The sequence below is a fragment of the Pongo pygmaeus genome, chromosome X (assembly GCF_028885625.2).
Source record: "Pongo pygmaeus isolate AG05252 chromosome X, NHGRI_mPonPyg2-v2.0_pri, whole genome shotgun sequence".
Classification (NCBI taxonomy): Eukaryota; Metazoa; Chordata; class Mammalia; order Primates; family Hominidae; genus Pongo; species Pongo pygmaeus.
Window position 1 is genome coordinate 19695394 of NC_072396.2, and position 20363 is coordinate 19715756.

The following is a 20363-nucleotide window of genomic DNA, read 5'->3' on the forward strand; positions in this document are numbered from 1 at the left end:
GATTAAGGTAAGGAGCTCTGAGAATCTTCTAAATGATTCAAATTCATTTTCCACACGGTTGAAAGTGGCAAGTCATTAAGATAAAGGCTTTGAGCCTCAAATGTTATAAACAGGAGGTGAAAGAAGGTGGAAAAGGGAGGGGAGTCTGTCCTCTTGTTCTTATTGTTTTCCATATTTCTCTCAATTCTCAGAACCATCCTTCCATTTAATTTATTTATTGAAGCAGTTAATGCCTTTTATTATTCCATGCACATGGATAAAAAATATTAAAATGCACTTACTAAGTGGAAAAGGAAAGATATTTCCAACTTAGGTGGTTACACCACTTTCATTATTGCGAGTTCATGCACCTAAAATACCTTAAAAAGGCAGGAAAAATTTTTTCCCATCAGAAAAAGAATGTACTAAATTAAATACATAAATAAAACCCTCCCCGACTGCTCACAATAATTGTGTCTCAACTTGCTTTTCTTTCGTTCAATGTTTATATATGTTTTGTAGGCCATTGGTAATTGAGAAAATGGGAGGAAAATATTTGTTTGTTTATTTATTTATTTAGAGATGGAGTCTTGTTCTGTCACCCAGGCTACAGTGCAGTGGCGCAAGCTCGGCTCACTGCAACCTCCGCCTCCTGGGTTCAAGCAATTCTCCTGCCTCAGCTTCCCAAGTAGTTGGGACTATAACCTCCTGGGTTCAAGCGATTCTCCTGCCTCAGCCTCCCGAGTAACTGGGATTACAGGCACGTGTCACCACGCCCAGCTAATTTTTTGTATTTTTAGTAGAGACAGGGTTTCACTATGTTGGCCAGGCTGGTCTTGAACTCCTGACCTCAAGTGATCCACCGGCCTCGGCTTCCCAAAGTGCTGGGATTACAGGTGTGAGCCACCGTGCCCAGCCAAAATGATTATTTTAATATCAAAGTTGAGGTCTGAATGAAAAAATATGGTTTCTAATGTTCAAGTAGTGTTTTTTTTTTTTTTTTTTTTAAAAGCACAAGAGTCTTGTTACAGCAGCACCCTAGTTGGACATGTTAACAAAATTAATTTTTTTAAAAAAGTTAAATACTACTAATAATGGGAAAAATCCTTTGGCTGTGTTTATTGGTGAGACTGATTAATCTGGCATTATAAAAACCTCACCTTTTCCACAACCAATATACTTGGAATCAAAGATGTGTGGGGCCTCTGTCTACATGGATTTGATACAAAAGCCTTGGTGTGCATAAAGAAATGGCGATTCTTGGGTCCTGCACGCAGAGATTCCAATTTGATACATCTGAAGTTTGCCTAGGAATCTGCATTTTTAACCAACAGCCCTAGATGATTCTGATGTTGGTAGTTCAGAGACCATTCCTGGAGAAGCCTGATGCTGTAGCTCGACTTAAGATCTGCAACAATGCAACCCAGCCTGACATCCTTCAACAAAGATCCTCAGGGGGTTGACTTGAAAATGGTTTGATATCTTGAAATACATTCAGAATTATCCTCAATTATGACAGTTGTATTTTGCTAAACACCTTTGATCTTGTCACCAAACTCCTCTCGCAATTAGCGAATATGCAAGGACATGTCTGGTAATGCTTTACTAAGCACATTATGCGTTTGGCCAGAACTCTCTGGTTAGATAGTAGAGATGGGGTCACCTAACTCACCCAGTTTTGAAATTCAAATAAAGTGTTAGAATTCAAATAAAGGGTTCTTAGCCTACCACCATTATATATCAGAGTACTAATTGACATTTAGAATAAATACTCATAAATGACATCTACATATATATTTTTTGAGACAGAGTCTCACTCTGTTGCCAGGCTGGAGTGCAGTGGAGTGAACTCGGCTCACTGCAACCTCCGCCTCCCAGGTTGAAGCAATTCTCCTGCCTCAGCTTCCCGAATAGCTGGGACTACAGGCGTGCACCACCAGGCCCAGCTAATTTTTGTATTTTTAATAGAGACGGGGTTTCACCATGTTGGCCAGGATGGTCTCGATCTCTTGACCTTGTGATCTGCCCACCTCGGCCTCCCAAAGTGCTGGGATTACAGGTGTGAGCCACTGCACCCGGCCGACATCTACATATTAAAAACATGCCAAAAGGCTAAAAGGAAGGGGTTGAAGACCCAGTTATTTTGACAATCAGTATATAGTATAGTCTGTTTTGCCAGACTTCACCAGCTATTGTTTCTGTTTCTCTTTCAAAATCAGTTTCGATGTATTCATGCAAGTGAGATTGGAGGCTTCTGGTGAATTCTAGAGTTCTGGATGGCCCCGGAGTCATTTGTCCCTCATCACAAACACTTGGAGGTGGCTGCAAGAGAGAATGGCTTTTCTTCCTCTGCATGAGTGCTAGAGCACCTCTACAAATGAGGCCAAACAAGCTCCCACAAATGAGGCAGACGGAGGAGCTCCTGTGGGAGCCAGCTATTTCCTTCCTCCATACTTATCCTTCTTTTCTGCTCTGTTGCCACCCTGGAGAAAGGAAGGGCAATGTGGCAGGAGACATTATATACTCACAGTTCTTCCATTTATTCCCTTCACTGTGCCAGGGCTTCACTGGGAGAGCTTGCTTCCTTCTCTGTCCCATTGACTTTAAGCTTGGCCGTAACACTTGCTCTGAAAGTGGGAGGAAATTATAATGAATAAGTTCTGGGTTAAATTGCATCTGTTTGTTTGTTTGGAGGCAAGGTCTTACTCTGTTACCCAGGCTGGAATGCAGTGGCACAATCATAGCTCACTGCAACTTCAAACTCCTGGGCTCAAGCCATCCTCCTGTCTTAGCCTTCTGAGTAGCTGGGACTACAGGCATGCACCACCATGTCTGGCTTATTTTTTTTTAAAATTGTTTTTGTAGAGATGGGGTTTCACTATGTTGCCCAGGCTGGTCTTGAATTCCTGGCCTCAAGTGGTCCTTCCACCTCGGCCTCCCAAAGTGCTAGGATTACAGGCCTGAGCTACCACACCTGGCCCTGGGCTGAACTGTTAAAAGGCATTAGGCATTTCTGCCAGGGCCTTCTTGCAGCCCTGTCATCTACCATGAGCAGAGCATGCCCCAGAGATCTGCTGGCTCCAGAACAAGACACATATACTCAGTCTGACTTGCAGGCAGCATTAAGCAGAGCAGCTACGGCCAATCCACAGACACATGAGTGAGAAAAATAAACATCATTTTGGTAAGCCACTAAGATTTAGGGGATTGTTTGTTATGCAGCAGCAACATAGCATTAGCTGACTGATACAGAAGGGTAATTGCTATTTACCAATGGCTCATTCCTTGCCAAGCACCATTTACATTGGCTCCTGTAATCTACAAAATTTCCATCTGAAGTGTACTGATCCTCCCAACTTTCATAAAACATAAGCTCAGCTAAGGCAAGGCCCCAATGATAACCACTCAGTGGCTGAACCAGCAATTCCAATTCACATGTGCTCATGTACAAACATGGTGATTATTCCACGGCCCTCTCCTACCTTCCTGCAGTTTACATCACACATAGTAGAAGCAACAACAACATAAAAAACAATTTCACTCTTTTATGAAGGGCTTTACAGTTCAATGCACTTTCATGTATCTTCTTTCATCAATAAGAAAATGTCCAATTACTAACTGGGGCAACACCTTGTCCTGTTTAGTTCTGTTCTAGATTGAATCATGGTCCATGCGATTTGAAATGGTAAGTCTTTGGCTCAGAAAGTATTGTGCTTTAAAAACCACAGGAAGGCTTAAAATAGACTGGAATATTCGGAGGTGCCAGGTATGAAAGAAAATCCACCAGATAAAAACCAGTTGAGCCAGTGTTTGGAGCTTTAGTTGACCAAAGCAGACAGATGCCATAGAAACTACTCAGGATCTCACTCTGCTGCCCCACTGGAAGAGATAACCACTCAGAAGACACCAGCAGCATTGTCACTATTGCCACTCAGAAGAAGCAGCATTTTTTTTTTTTTTTTGAGATGGAGTCTCGCTCTGTTGCCCAGGCTGGAGTATAGTGGCGTGATCGGCTCACTACAACCTGTCCACCTCCTGGGTTCAAGCAATTCCCCTGCCTCAGCCTGCTGAGTAGCTGGGATTACAGGTGGGCACCACCACACCCGGCTAATTTTTGTATTTTTAGTAGAGATGGGGGTTTCACCATGTTGGTCAGGCTGGTCTCGAACTCCTGACCTCATGATCCGCCCACCTCGGCCTCCCAAAGTGCTGGGATTACAGGTGTGAGCCACCGCGCCCAGCCAGGAGCAGCATTTTTCAACTCTGACTGCACACTCAAATCACCTGGAGAACTTAAGAAAAAGAAATTGTTGGGCCCCGCTTCCAAGCAAACTGGATCAGAATTTCTGGATTTGAGGCTGGGTACCTGCAGTTGCGAAAGCTCCCCGGGTGATTCTACTATGCAGTCAGGGTTGAGTCCCACTAACCTGAAAGAGACAGGCAATGTATTTGCTGACGTTTACCATTAAAAACCAATTCCACTCAATGACCTACACCTGGTGATGGGGTGCAGCTCAGCTTTGCATGCTTTTGAACTTCCTACCCAATGACTCTCCTATCATCATTTCTTCTCTACCACTTCCCTTTCTTGCATTGACTGTTGATGAAATCCACATTTATTTACTGAAATCCATATGTATGTCAATTCCTAAAACAGTGTTTGCCAAGGGATAAACTATACAAGTCTATAGGATTTGTAAGGAATTCACTATCACTGAGGTCCTATATACAGTAAGTTAACTTAATATATGTCACTGGCCTCACTAGCAAATAAATAAATAAATAAATAAAATCAAAGACTGTCATTTATATTGCTTCTATACAGGGTTCACACTTCACCATAAATATTGCAGGGCACTGACATTCTGGTTTAATTTGCACATTCAAGTACCCAAGAATTCACTTTGATTTACATAGTCAGAGACTGCATGCTGACACGTCCCTTGCATGGAGACCCCTTGTGACGTTCACCTGATTGCCTCCTCGGTTTGTGTGGGAAACGTTCCATTTCTTTTACAGTAGGATGTACAGCTCCTTTACTGCACTGGTGGTAGTTAATTTCAATACATTTGGATAAAAATAACATCTAACATTTATGGAGTACTTTCTATGTGCCAAGTACGGTTTTTTGTTTTTGTTTGAGATGGGGTCACTCTGTTGCCCAGGCTGCAGTGCAGTGGCACGATCACGGCTCAGTGCAGCCTTGACCTCCAGGGCTCAAGCAATCCTCCCACTTCAGCCTCCTGAGTAGATGGGACTACAGGTGCCTACAACCACGCCTGGCTAATTTTTTAATATTTTGTAGAGACACGGTTTTGCCATGTTGCCCAGGCTGGTCTTGAATTCCTGGGCTCAAGTGATCTGCTTGCCCTCTGCCTCTCAAAGTGCTAGGATTACAGGTGTGAGCCACTGTACCCTGCTAGGCACCATTCTTAATGGTCTATATGCATTCGTTCATTTAATTCTTAACCCTATGAAGAAGATGATGATGATTGCCATTTTATAGGCGAAAAAACTGCGGCACAGAGAAGTTAAGTAAGGTCCTCAGGGTCATACACTTATTAAATAATAAAGCTAGAAATGGAACCCAGATCATCTAGTTCTAGAGTCTGGGCTTTTGGCCACTAGCATATACCACATCCCCCAGTAGGTGGGGCACCTGTTTAGGTACATTTTAGGAGAAAGTGTGGAGCCACTGGTACTCTCATCACTGCTGGTGGAAGTGTAAATTGATACAACTACAAACAAATTGTTTGCCAGTAGCTCCTAGAGCTGAACATGTAATTCCTGACCATATACCCACCAAAAATGTACACTCATGTTGGTGAAAAGACATGAACTTGAACGTTTATAGCAGCACCACTCATAACAAGACTGCACTGGAAACTACCTGAATGTCCATCAACAGGAAGATGAGTAAATAAATTCTGGTATATTTATACCACTATGCAGCAATGAGAATGAACAGTCTCCCAACTACCTGGGACAAGATGGGTAAAACTCATGAACGTAATGCAGACGGAAAGAAAACAGGAAAAAAGTACATGCCGGATGATTCTATTTATATGTAGTCCAAAGACAGGCAAGAAAGAACCTCTGCCTTTAGGGACCAAGCTATTGGCTACCCTTGGGGGTCAGAGTTGTGACTGGAAGGAGCAATTGGGATGAGGGCTTCTGGGGTGTGGGTAAAGCCCTGTTTCATCGTCTGGCTACTAGCAGCAGGCGTGTGTTTCGGTTTTGAAAATTCAGCAAGCTGTAGATTGAGGTTAGATACACTGTTCTGAGTGTATGGTGTATAACACTAAGAAGTTTGAAAGGGTACTATGCTATCTGTGATCAGATGTTATCTTGGTTAGAAAAGTTAGGTAAATATCTTCAAATAAACGTCTATATTTAAGGAAAATTGTCACTGCAGGCAGTTTGCGACATCTCTAGTGTCTTCCCTACTTTTCCACTTCTTATCAAAACGCCCACCTGAGTTAATAATTCTAAGAGAAGACGATGGGCTCGCTCAGGCATTCAGGACAGTATAGTGCGCTCATGCTCGCCCCCAGACAGGGGCTCAGAGTGACTCATGAGAGTCGTGTGAAGGTGCCGTTGCTAGGAGCCATCAGAACAAAGCGTCCTGGCTTGCTGGCCTCCGCGTCTTCTGGAGCACCCACTTACAGGGGTGTGGAGAGCAAGCAAAAGCAGGGCATAGGTTTCCTTTGTAGAAATCTTCAAGAATGAGGAAATTGAGATCTGGGGTGAGAAGCAACTCTATGTGACATTCTGCTGAAGGGCAGCCCCTCTTAGGAAAGATTCAATGCAAGCAGGTGGGAGCTGCTTCAACTAAGAATTCTCACTACTCCTGCACCTGTGGAATCAACCAATAACCCACCCTCCTACAGCCCAATCCACAATGCTCCGTTTACCCCACTTCTGCCTTTGAGAGAGAGAGAAAGAGGGAAAAATTTCATCAATAACTCACAAAGGCTAAGCTTTGCCAGGGAAATTGCTAACTTTTATTTGCTTGAGAAACACACCTACAAAAAAAACTTTTATTAACCCGGATACCTTCAGCCAAGTTCTTTCAAGTAAATTACATAGATAGGGAAGAGCTTTCAAATCCAGATCAGAAATTATAATCAAACAGCCACAAAATTTACCTCTGTATTAGACAAAACAATGGCTCCCCACCTCGCCCCAGCCCATGAACCAGCCAGTGTTACCAGATACACAGAAACCAGGAAGTCAAACCTCTGTCTTCCATCTCTTCCTCTGTATGAGACACAGAATTACAGTAATTAAATGAGATAACTTTGGCAAAGAGTTTTCTTAGAGTTCTGCTGATTATTCTCAGGGGGAAAATCATATTAAAAGGAACTAGTTGAATTTAATTACTGGATTCATTCATCATTCATTTTCTGAATTTGCTCCCAGGTATGATTTCCAGTTGAATTTTCAGTCTCAAGCTATTTCCAGAATGGGATTTATTCTCACCTTGTTCGCTCCATCACCTCTCCTGTCTGTCTCCCCCCTCTCACCACTACACACCTGAAGTTCCCACAAGGGCTTAGTGGGACTGAAACTAAGAAGCCCAACATGACTTCAGTGGCAGGAATATTTTCAAAGATTTTCCTATAGATGGGTCTGGATACTCAACTATTGCAAAAAGGCCTTGGCTTCCTTCTGGGCTACTGCCCCGGGGACATTGGTCACCATCTCAGCCCAGCGGCTCAGCGCCCTTGAGTTGGACATGGGAACAATCACCAACTTTCAGAGCCTTTTCAATGTCCTTATGATGGCAGAATTGAGGCTCCCAACTTCCACCACTACTGCAGATGGGATTCAGTGAGGAGCTTTAGAGGGGGCCTGAAAGGTCCTCGTGAAGGACGGTGTCCCAGCTGAGTTCCGAACCAGGAGGCAGTCTGTCGTCAGAACCACCCAGCTGGGCGTTCCTGCAGCCCTGGTCTTGCCTGAGTTGATTTCAGGTGCTTTTCACTTGAAGGTGAAAAGAGGAGGAAAAATACCTGGAGAGAAGGGAGAGGGGAGATTAATTCTAGGCCTGGTGTCTACCCCGTGTCTGATCTGATGAAGGTTCTGAGACTCGAGAAAGATAGAAGTCAGGACCCAAGGCTGAGGAACTCCACTCATCAAAGACTCTCTGACATGCTGGGCCCGAGAGGGGTCATGCCCCCATCTCTACTCTGCCACAGACCACCACATAGCACTGGCACCCTGGGCCTTGAGGTGGCCACTAATAGAGAATGGCAAGAAACAGGTACCTACTCAGCAACTGTCAGGAGCTAGGGACCCTGACAGCAAAACAGCTCAGAAGAATGTGAGCAAGTCCTTTCTCGAAAACCTATAAGACACTTGCCCTGCAAAGGCCCAGGGACATTAGAGGAGGGGTTTTTTGTTTGTTTTTTGTTTGTTTTTGTGGGGGTGAGGTGCGATGGGCTAGGGGTCCTCATAATTTGGGCATAAATGTTAATGTGCTATCATTACCCCAAACTGCTAACATTTGGGAATATTTTAATTATTCTAAAAAAGGATGTGCCCCCCAATCTCTTTAAAAATTGAACAGATTGTGTTTCATGAAGCTACTTTCAGAATATATTAAAGGTGCGCTATATAAAGAATAATTAGATTGTCAAAATAGTTTGAGAAATACCGGATGTAAATATAATGTCAAGCAGGTTTCTTTTTTTTTTTTTTTTTTTTCTTTCAAGGCAGAGTCTTGCTTTGTTGTCCAGGCTAGAGTGTAGTGGCATGATCTCGGCTCATGGCAAACTGCCTCCCGGGTTCAAGCAATTCTCCTGCCTCAGCCTCCCAAGTAGCTGAGACTACAGGCGTGTGCCACCACACCTGGCTAATTTTTGTATTTTTGGTAGAGACGAGGTTTCATCATGTTGGCCAGGCTGGTCTCGAACTCCTGACCTCAAGTGATTCGTCTGCCTCGGCCTCCCAAAGTGCTGGGATTATAGGTGTGAGCCACCGTGCCCAGCCCAAGCAGGTTTCTTTACTGAAAAACTTCTCAGATCCTTGAATGTGCCAATGGGACGAATCCCTGTATTAATCAGGATGGGCTAGGTTATGCTGCAATCACAAATGATCCCACAATCTCATTGGCTTACATAGACAAAGGTTTATTCCTCACTGGTTTTGCTGTACATCATCTTCACTTTGGGACCCAGACTGGAGGAAGAGACTCTAGTGTTTGTTTTTGTTTATTTCTTGTTTTTACATATAATATAATGAACAGATCTTATGAATTTTGACAACCGTATGCACCAGTGTAACCACCACCCCAATCAATATATAAAGTATTTCCATCATCACACAAAGTTCCTGAGTCCCCCTTTCCAGTCAGTTCCTTTCCTGGCCTGGGGCCACCACTGATCTGATTTATATCACTATAGATCAGTTTTACCTGTTCTAGAACTTCGTGGAAATGAAATGATGTAGTATATATCCTAGTGTCCGGCTTTTTAGACTCGAGGTTTTTTTTTGAGAATGATTTATGCTATTGTATGTACCAGTTGTCTATTCCTTTTTCTTGCTGAAGGGTAGTCCACAGTACAAATATATCGCAGTTTCTTTATCCATTCACTTGTTGATGGACATTTGGGTTGTTTTCAGTTTGGGCTACTACGAATAAAACTGTTAAAAACACTCCTCCACCAGTCTGGTAGACATAAGTTTTCATTTCTTTTGGGTAGATACCTAAGAGTGGAATGGCTGGTCACATGGTTGGTGTATGTTTATTTTTATAAGACAAAGAAATTGACCAACTGTTCTCCAAAGTGGTTGTACCATTTTACAACCCCACCAGCAGCATATAAAAGTTTCCACTGCTTCACATCCTTGCTAACTAGTCAGTCTTTTTACATGTTAGCCATTCTAGTGGGTGTGAAGTGGTATCTCACTGTGGTTTGAATTTGCATTTTCCTGCTGACTGATGTTCAGCATATTTTCATGCACATCCCTTTTCCTTCTTTTGTGAAGCCTCTGAAACAGCCTCTGGCTAGGAAGTTATTGGTCTCCTGGCAAAGGAAAATAAGAGACATGGTGAACCTGGAGCAGATCCTGAAGCTTCTGCTCCAAAATGATACACATTATTTCTGTCTACATGTATTGACTAAAGCAAGGTAAAAGGCCACTCCTAAGTTCCACAGGGCAGGGAAGTCCAACCTTCCCATGAGGAGGGTCACTGGAATGTTTGGCAAAAAGGAATATAATCTACTCCAGTCCCCAAGAAGGATATCCTAGTGGAATTTATTTTCTCAACAGGACCGTATGGTGCCTTTTATTCTCCTACTTCCTAGGTGTACCCAATGTATAATAAATGCCAATCAAGCTTGTCCAATCTGCTCACACATGTATGAGCAGCCTTCCACCGCTCTCTTCTTTGGGTTTGCTATGTGCCATTGTACTCACTTCAAGAAAAGATAAGGGGCAACTTGACTGATGTTGGGCAGGCAGGCATCCAGGAATGAGAAAAATGAGATCCCAGGTGTTCCTTCTTCTAGTTCTATAAAACTGTAAAAAGCATCCCCCATCACCATGAGAAAGACAAGATCACAGTGAGGACCTTGCTTACCTCTTGGAAAGGTCTGTTTGTGCAATGCGGTGGGTCAAGCTAGACTGAGGAAGTTGGCTTTTATATCTACTGGCCTTATCAGTTGTCTTTATCCCACTTTTCCCTCTCTAAGGAGCTTGACATGAATTTTTTTTAAAGTCTACTAATCTGTTATTTATTGCAGCTTTATTTGCAATTGCAAAATATTGGAAACAGTATTAATACCCAAGCATAGGAGAGTGGCACATACACAATGGAATACCATGCAGCTCTGATAAAAGATGCAAAAGATCTCTATGAACTGATACAGAGTGATTTCTGGGAGCTAGCATTGAAAAAAAGAACATGAAAAAGCATATATAGGTTGCTAGTTTTGTGTAAGAAAGAAAACATACATATTTCTGCTTATCTTTACAGAAAGAAACACAAGAGGGATAAGCTAGAAAACTTTGCATTCGGTATCCTGCAAGCAGGAAGTGAGTGGAAGGGATACAGGAGGGAGTGACACTTCTCTGAATGTAGCTTTTGGTGTAGTTTTAGCTTTTGAAAGCAAGCTAATATTCTACATATTTGAAAAGTTAAATTAAACCCATAAGAATGAGAAAGGAAAAAAACTAAAATGAAAGCAAATGGAAACGAACTACTGTGTATCAATGAACATCAAATGAACATCATAATTACACTGTATATCAAATGAACATCATAATTATACAGGAGGGAAAGAAAGAAAGCAAAGAGAGCACTAATCCAAGTAATTTAAGAATACAATATTTGACTATAAACTCTCGGTGTTGGACAGGGTAGAGTGAGAGGTGAGGGGAGAATCACAACAAATTCCAAAGTCTTTTTGTAGAGCTGTCTGTTGTAGGATGAGTGAAATAATGCTGAAACTATTTTAGAGCCATTACAGGGCTGAACAAATGAGTAAATGTGTCGATGTCATTGAGAGCCAGCATTCTCACTGTGGACGAAGGGACATAAAAATATGAAATGGGGGAGGCAAGAAATAATCCTGTGGAGATAAGCTGAAATTGGAGGTATCAGTGCAAACTCATGATTTCTGAAATGTGCACATATATGTCTATATGCATGTTTACATACACACTATATATGTGTACATGTGTAGGCATGTATGTGTATATATTCGTGCATATATCTCTTAACTCTTTCCAGTGAAAGGGCCAAGAAGCACTGATAAAATGAATACAAATAGCATTGAGATCTTGGTATCTAATACCATTCACCATTAAAAGGAGCCAGAGCTCCTAGGAAAAATAGCTGAGTCCAGGGCTGGGATAGTGTAGGTACAAGATAATCCTGGAGTATTCTGTTATGTCAGAAAGTAAGGGAGTGCTCAAAAGCATGATGGTGGCCTGTCACAAAGATTCAGGAACCAGCTTGAAGGGGCTACTGCTGGTTAAATCTGGGACAATTCATGAGTTCATACTGGTCAGATAGACAGACAGACACGTATAGGTGCAGAAATAGGACAGAGGGGAAAAGCTTCTTCTACTTATAGTTGAATGTCAAGAGCCAGAAGGTCAAGGTGGACGGGGTGTTAGAATCAGAAAAATCATCTTTTTTTTTCTTTGTTTGAGGCAGGGTGTCTCACTCTGTCACCCAAAGTGGAGCGCAGTGGCATGATCACAGCTCACTGCAGCCTCGACTTCCTGAGCTCAGGTGATTCCTCCCACCCTCTCAGCCTCCCAAGTCACTGGGATTACAGGCGTGCACCACCACAAAGTGTTGGGATTACAGGCATGAGCCACCATGCCCGGCCAGAAAAATCATCATTTTGTAAACTTCATGGTAAAAATTGGCTTGAGCAAGAATCATCAATGAATTGTAAAGCTAGGACATTTTGATGAAAAGCAGGATATTTGCATGAATTCAAAGTGTCTCCTTATAGAGTGTATATTAGATGCAAGGGGGAGGGATCCAGTGACATTGTAATGGAGAAATTGGACAACACTTGGGGTGATCTCAATTAATTTCCCCCATGAGGAGCAGATGGACATCACATACCTCCAGATGTGATACCTTAGGAAAGGCATGCTATCAGCGCAGTTTTCCAGCAAAGAATACACAACCTGAATGTAACCAGGAGGAAGCAAGACAAACTCCAAAGTTCTAGAAAGGAACATGTACCCAATCTGTCCAACCACAAAGCTCGTTTTAATGAACGAGCCATTAAATATGGAATACAGTGTTCTGAGGACTTGCTTTAGGAAGTTATGTCCCAGAAAAGGGGACATAACATGATCAGAAAGGGTTTTTACTGGGGGAGAGTAAAACCCTTCTTCTTGCAGAAGAAAACATCAGTTCCAGGACCAGCTCCTTTCCAGGGTGCAGCAAGTGTGGTTGTGCCTTCTCCTTCTAGGTTTTAGACCCTGAAGAAATGTCAGCCAACATCTTCACCTTCTTGCCTGTGCATCTAGGATGGACAGATGGACAGATGGATGGGCAGATGGATGAAACTGTGGATGATAAGGAGCTGCCCGATTTCATGGCTCACCTCTGTAATGTCACAAAGAGCTCTGGACTGGGAGTCAGGCTTTCCAGGTGGCTGCATCTGGGTCACACACACAATGACAGAAAAACATCATATGTGCACACAGCCTCCAGAGGCTTTATGACCCCTTCCCATCTGAACCATGATATAAACGAAGGAAGACACCCTGTATACAAGGGGAGTGTTTTAGAGAAACAACTTCTGTGGTAATTTTGCAAAATAGTATCAAGCGTCTCATTACCACATTGATATTAATTAAACAAATATCAGGAAAATAAGTAAAATATTGCTAAACTCAAATGACTTACAAGGCAGGAAATGATTTTTTCTGTCCTAACAGTATATCAAATGCACTTTATGCAATGTGATGTTGAATTTCACAAATGATGCAGGCTCTCTTTCTGTCAAGTTCATTGTCTTTGAAAGCTGGGGCAATGGACTGCCAAGTGCAGACAGAAGAGTCAGCCAGTTGGTAAACAACGTTGGGCTTATTTATTTAATAATTTACTTATCACAGAATTCTATCAGTGCTTTGAAAATGCCTTTAATTGATGACAAGGAGGTGGTGTTAGAGAACTTGCAAGGGGCTCTGGCTGAGACCCAGTTGGTTGAGAGGGAATTTAGTGGATATAGGCAGAAGTCAAAGCAGCAGCCTCCAGGATTCTGGTGCCACCCCTGCCCCACAATACTGGACTGAGAAACCAACGGATGAACTGGAAGCTTCGTGTTGTCAAAACTTTCTATGAACAAATGCAATCAAAACCCAAAGCTCCCCATTTGAAAGGCCTATGAAAATGGGTTAATTAGGGTCTAGAAAATCCTGTGTGAAGAGTACTCGAAACATCTAAGAGTTTGTTAGTGGATGATTTCTTCTCTTAAATCTTGCCAGGTTAATAGGGGGTGAGTTTGGGGCTGAAAGTAAGAATTTGGAGTGTGCAGACTTTTAAAATTCTCCTGGTTAGTGTCACCCCTGGAAAGCTTTCTGTGGGAACATTTTTGGAGACTATAGCATGGGCAGCTTCACAGCTGTCTAACCAGTGCAATGACACAGGGCCCTGTGCTCGGAAAAGCCCTGTCTACAGTTTAATGCTCAATTGTTATTGTATTGAAATTCTTGATAATTTTTTCTTCGCATTTGTGTTTTGTAAGTGAAGCTCCATGGGATGGGACAATGGAGCAAGAGCTGGGGGGAGCTTAGAGCCTGGCCCACCTTGGGGTCACCTTCTGCTGCTCCCCACCTCTCCCAATGGGTTCTTGGCCACCCCTTCTTCCCCACCCATTGGAGCCCCAGCCCTACCTGGCTGCCTCCTCTCTGCCCTGTGACTGACCTCTGCCACCATCTACCTGGGGCAGTGTCCAGGTAGCATTGTGGGGAGGGGGTAGAGTGCTGTGGGTAGGGTGGGGTAGGGAGCTGGGGGAAAGAGTTGGAGACCCATGTTGTACCAGGCATAGGTGCTAGAAATGTCAGGGTGCCACCTGGAGCCTCTGGTCAGGCATAGCCACAGCTGTCCCTGCTCTGGGCTGGCAGCACCATGGTGGTCTCTGTGGGCCACTTGGTAGGTGTGAGCCTCTAATCCACCCCAATCCAGATACTGAGGTTGCAATTTATTGAGGGTTGGCCACCTGCCATGGGTGGGGGCAGTGGGCTGTGGGAAGGGGGGATTGACTTCCCGTGGGGCCAAGGCACCGCATACATACTGGTCTAGTGGCTGGTGGGACGAGGAACTTGACAGGCAGTGGACCACGTGGACCACATCACAGGATGGGATCCCAGGTGCCTGTGAGGATTTATTATGACACTAAGTCAGGACTAAATACACCATGACAGAGAGAGAGGGAGAGAGAGAGTGCGCATAGAGGAAAGGAAACATTTGATATTTGAGTACATATTGAGTACATTTAGCAGCATTAAGAGACAGAGTCTTATTATGTTGTCCAGGCTGGAGTGGAGTGGCACGATCATAGCCCACTGCAACCTCTAACTCCTGGCCTCCAGCAATCCTCCCACCTCAGCCTCCCATCTAATCCTGCTTTATGGACAAGGGGTCCTCCATTTTCATTTTGCACCAGGTCCTGAAAACTATGTAGCCAGCCCAGGTTACAGAATATATTTTCAATAGTTACAATGAAGGGAAAGGAAGCCATATCCACTGTCTTCCCACAGGCTGGTCTGGAGAGCGAGGCCACTCCCACTAGATAACAGTGAGCATGAAGCGGCCACTCTCACTCTGCCCTTCTTATATATTTTGGTCCTGTATCCTGTTGGCTATGGCCATATAATGTTGCCTGCTACAAGATCTGGGAGCAAGGGTTTGGAGTTGTATTTGCTGCTGGTCCTGATCTTAAAACTTGACATTCTAAATCTCTTCATTTTGCATTTTGGGCTCTCTCCAGCTCCCTCTCACCTTCCTGCCTTCAGTGGGTATGTGCCCTGCTTGTCTACTTGCAAACCAGCTGGAACGTGCTGCTAACACCCAGGCACAGGCAAAACCTTTGCATTTCAAATGGTTTTGCCCCACAAGTGGATGACAGCAGGACAGAAACGTTACTGAGACTCTCCTGAATAGCCATGCTTGGAGTAGTGTTTGCAGGAGCAGGAAGGGAAGGGCAATCCATTTGTAAGAAATATATAGTTACTTACCTTTTTTTTTTTCTTCAGATTTGAAAATGGAAGCCTAGTAATTCATCTGATAATGAATCAAAACACACACTTCAATGGACAAGCCTAATGAAACCTGATGAGGTCAGGCAGTGGGAGAAAAAACTTCCTGCATTGAGAGAATCAGAAGCATTTTCCATTCTGAATTTTTTTTTTTAAAAAAAGAACAACAAACCAATAAACGCCAAGTGAACTCCAGTTTCAGGATTCATGAGTAGCTCAGGAAAAAACTGTTGAGTTATCTCAGCTGTGCTGAACATTTTCTTCGGTTACTCCCATCAGCGGTTGAGATCATCAATATTGGAAGGTATCCTAGCATGTCTCATCAGGCTGTTTGAAACTGTTGATGTCAGAACACATCACTCTTCCCCTTTACTTTTTCATCGATAATTAATGCATGAGAAATCCACTATGATAGTGTTAGAATCTGCGGCCCTGGAAGAAGTTGGTCCTGGACTGCTGCCTGGTTGCATCTGACACCATCGATGCTGCCAATGCCTGGCCACCAGCATGCATTATGAGACAAACGACAAAAACCCACCAAGGATACATTGGGAGTGCTTGCTAAGTTTAGAGGCATCCATTAGCGGACTCTTGTTAGCGAAATGGAAGTTTGTTATTTAGAAATTTTGTCTTGAATTATTAATTTACTTAGAAATAAAAAATGCTCAGGGTTTTAAGCCAGATCAGCTTTGATCCACAAAGTCATTCTGACTATTTTAAGATTAGGAAAGGCTGTTTGTCCGGAAGAGAACTGACTAGCTCTTGAGTACCTTATAAAGTAGCAAATGATGGGCCATTTTAAGTGGCTTGCGTTTAGTGACATCTACAGCCCAGTCAATATTTTAACTCTTACTTAGAGACTTTGCCCATGATGTGAAAAGATCACCCTAGTGCTGAGTGGCATCTGGCTGCTCCTGGCCTCGACTTAGGACTTTGGCTAGTCATAGCTTTCATTTACTCAGTGCTTTCTACAAGCCAGGAATCACATTAAATGCGCTCTATATGTTGTTTTGTCTTCACAATCATCTTAAGACTTAAATACCATTATCCTCATTTTACAGATCAGGGGACTACCATTTGACATGGTTAAGTCACCTACCCTGAGCCTCACAGCCATTAAGGAACAGAGACATGCTGCTTACCACATCTGCACACTTCTAAATCCAGGGTCTGGGGTTTGAAGAAAAAGGAAATAGGCCATATAAAAATTACTGAGCTCTAAATTATCTCCCAAGTAGTAAAACTTAGACAATTGCCATAGAACCAATTATTCTGCAGTATTTCCAAACCTTGCAGAATCTACCTTGTTCAGAAGGATGCACACACACACACACACACACACACACACACACACACACATAACAGCCCTTGGCCATTCACACCAGGGCCCTCAGCAGACACCCTCATTTTGAGATCTTTTATGCTCAGAGCCAGGTTAAAAGGTAGACTAAGTGGATAAGTGCTCTGAGCACCAATCTATAAGGACAACAACATCCCCAGTGGAAATCGGTGGTACCATTTAACGTAGACTCTCATGTGACTATTTACATAACCATTGAGATCTAAACTGGTTCCACTCCAGCCAAGTACCCAGTAGAATGAAAAAAATGGTCTTGGTACCAGCTCAGGTCCCCAACTAAACAACTGTTGCATCAATGTTGAAAGACTATCATCTGAAGCTCACCAAATGATAGTTGCCTTGAGCTCCAATATGTCCACACCCGTTTGTGCCATGGGTTCCTGCCTGGACAGCAGACCCCACTTCTGGTCTCCGAGTTCCGGATTCTCAAACACAACACCTAGTCTTCCATTTCAACTACACGGTCCACTTGCTCTCTCTCACGTGTGATCCAATGCATGAAGTCCAGTGCTTGCCTCTGTACTCGGACTTTGTCTCTGATTCACTGTGGAATTTGGGGAGAAGATCTTGATTGACCTGCTGGCCCTCAAGCCTGACCTGAATTTGATTTTATATACTAGATTTTGATTTTGGCTTGGGGCAAACTACTCTGTTTGTTACATGGCTAGCAGGCATGCACCTGAGTCCATCCAGGCTGGGCCTGGCCTGGCCTGGCCTATTCTTTGCCCACCTGGGACTAGCAGCCTTCTCTTGCTTCCCAGCCTTCCTGAGAATTCTCCCAGGATGCCCCTGCTTGCTGCTTCTTCAACATCTCCTGTAGATGTGAGCTCTTTCTTCACCACTATCCCCAGCACCAGTATGGTGCCTGTCATGTAAAAGGTGGTCAACAAATATTTGTTGAATAAATAAATGGATGGATATTTATTTACTTAGCCATTACATGGGCACTTTTTTTTTAAGAAGCAGAATCTTGCTCTGTTGTCCAGGTTCGAGTGCAGTGGTGTCATCATGATTCAATGCAGCCTCAAACTCCTGGACTCAAGTGGTCCTCCTGTCTCAGCCTCCCAAGTAGCTAGGACTACAGGCATGCACCATTATGCCTGGCTATTTTTAAAAAATATTTCATGGAGATGGGGTCTCGCTATGTTGCCCAGACTGCTCTCAAATTCCTGGCTTCAAGGGATCCTTCCACCTCAGCCTCCTAAAGTGCTGAGATTACAGGTGTGAGTCACTGTGCCCAGCAAGACTTCTTAATAGGGCATTAGAATCACACTTTTTTGATAAACTGGACTTAATCAAATGAAAAACTGTCATTTAAAAGGCAGCTACAAATAGGAAAAGGTAAGCCACAGACTGTGAGAAGATATTTGCAAAACATATACCTGACAATAGACTTACATATAAAACATTTGAAGAACTCTCATAACTTGATAAGAAGACAAGCAATCTAATTTAAAAACTGGCAAAAGATTTGAACAGGTACTTTACGCAAGTCGTTGGGATTACAGGCGTGAGCAACCTCACCTGGCAGTTACATGGCACTCAATATGTATCTGACAATGCTATAAGGATTTTATACATATTAAACTCGTTTAAATTATTTTTTGAAACCTGCTCCCCCCCAACACTGTATTATATGTTTTTTGAAGACAGAGATTGTGCTTGTCTCTTGCACGACATCTGACAATAAACTTATAGTGATTACATGAAGATACCTATAGTTTTAATGGTTGAAGTCAGATTTCTGAATCTACATCTTTGTATTAGAAGTGATGTGAGGAATCACATCTCTTAGTTAGGGCAGAGTGTGGGACCCATATTAGAAAATTCTCACATTTAAATGGGCTGCATTTTGGGCAAATTATTTCAATACTTGTTTCTCTAGCATGACAATTTCTGCTGCTGCTACATTTTCATTCTTTTCTTTCCTTTTCTTGAACTCTCTCTATTTTGACAATATCTTTTGCTTTGGGCCAAAAAATGTAAAATAAAGAACATTTTCAGAAGGCACTTCAGCAGCCAATTGTAAATAACGTGGACCACGAGACTTCAAAAGATGCTGTGTTTTCTCCTGTTTTGCTTCCATGATTATTGTATACAACTTCTAGGCCCCATTAATCTGGAAAATTATTATTTTTTTTTAGTTGGCACTCATTGTCTCATTTAATTCTTATAACAACTGAGAGATACACACTTTTTAAAAATATATTGTTGGGTTTGGTTTAATAATATTTTGCTGAGGATTTTTGTATATAATCATGAATGATTTTTATCTGTAATTTTATCCTATCCCCCTTTTTCGATTTTTTTTTATTTATTATACTTTAAGTTTTAGGGTACATGTGCACAATGTGCAGGTTTGTTACATATGTATACATGTGCCATGTTGGTGTGCTGCACCCATTAACTCGTCATTTAACATTAGGTATATCTCCTAATGCTATCCCTCCCCTCTCGCCCCACCCCACAACAGTCCCCGATGAGTTCATGTCCTTTACAGGGACATGGATGAAGCTGGAAACCATCATTCTCAGCAAACTATCGCAAGGACAAAAAAACAAACACCGCATATTCTCACTTATAGGTGGGAATTGAACAATGAGAACACATGGACACAGGAAAATTCTTATTCTTACAGAAATTTCTCTGCTGGCAACACATAATCTGCTTCATCACAGGTCAGGTAGGTTCAAAATATGTCAAAAATGTAACACTTCAGGTGGGTGGCTCAGTGAAAAGCTAATATACTTCTCTTGCAACGTGTTTTGCTAAGATATTCAAACAGCATTTCATTTAGTTGATGTTAGGTGTTCCCTTCTTACCCCCAAAATATGATTTCCAAGAGAATATGTGGGTGTTGAGTTATTTCATAGTCATTGCTTTGAGACATTGGAAAGAAGGTAAAAATTTGCAATCAAGGACTATGTTTTTGGAAGATCCACTGGAACCTGCCTCTTCTCTTTCTCTTGAGAAAGAACATTTTGAGAGTATTAAGGGCATTTTATCAGGTGAGGAGCCTTTTAGCTTTTGCTAAAAACAAACCTTCTGAGCTTTTTTAAAAGGCCAAAATATTTTTTAAAAACATGATATATACTCTAGTTACCGATTGCTGCAAAACAAATTACCCCCAGACTTAGGGGCTTAACACAATCATTTGCTCACCATTTTGTGGGTCAGGAATTCAGGGAAGGCTCAGCTGAATACTCACTGGGGTCTAGTACATGATCGCAGTCAGACGTCTTCTGTACTTACAGCCAGCAGAATCTCAGCTAGGCTGGACATCCAC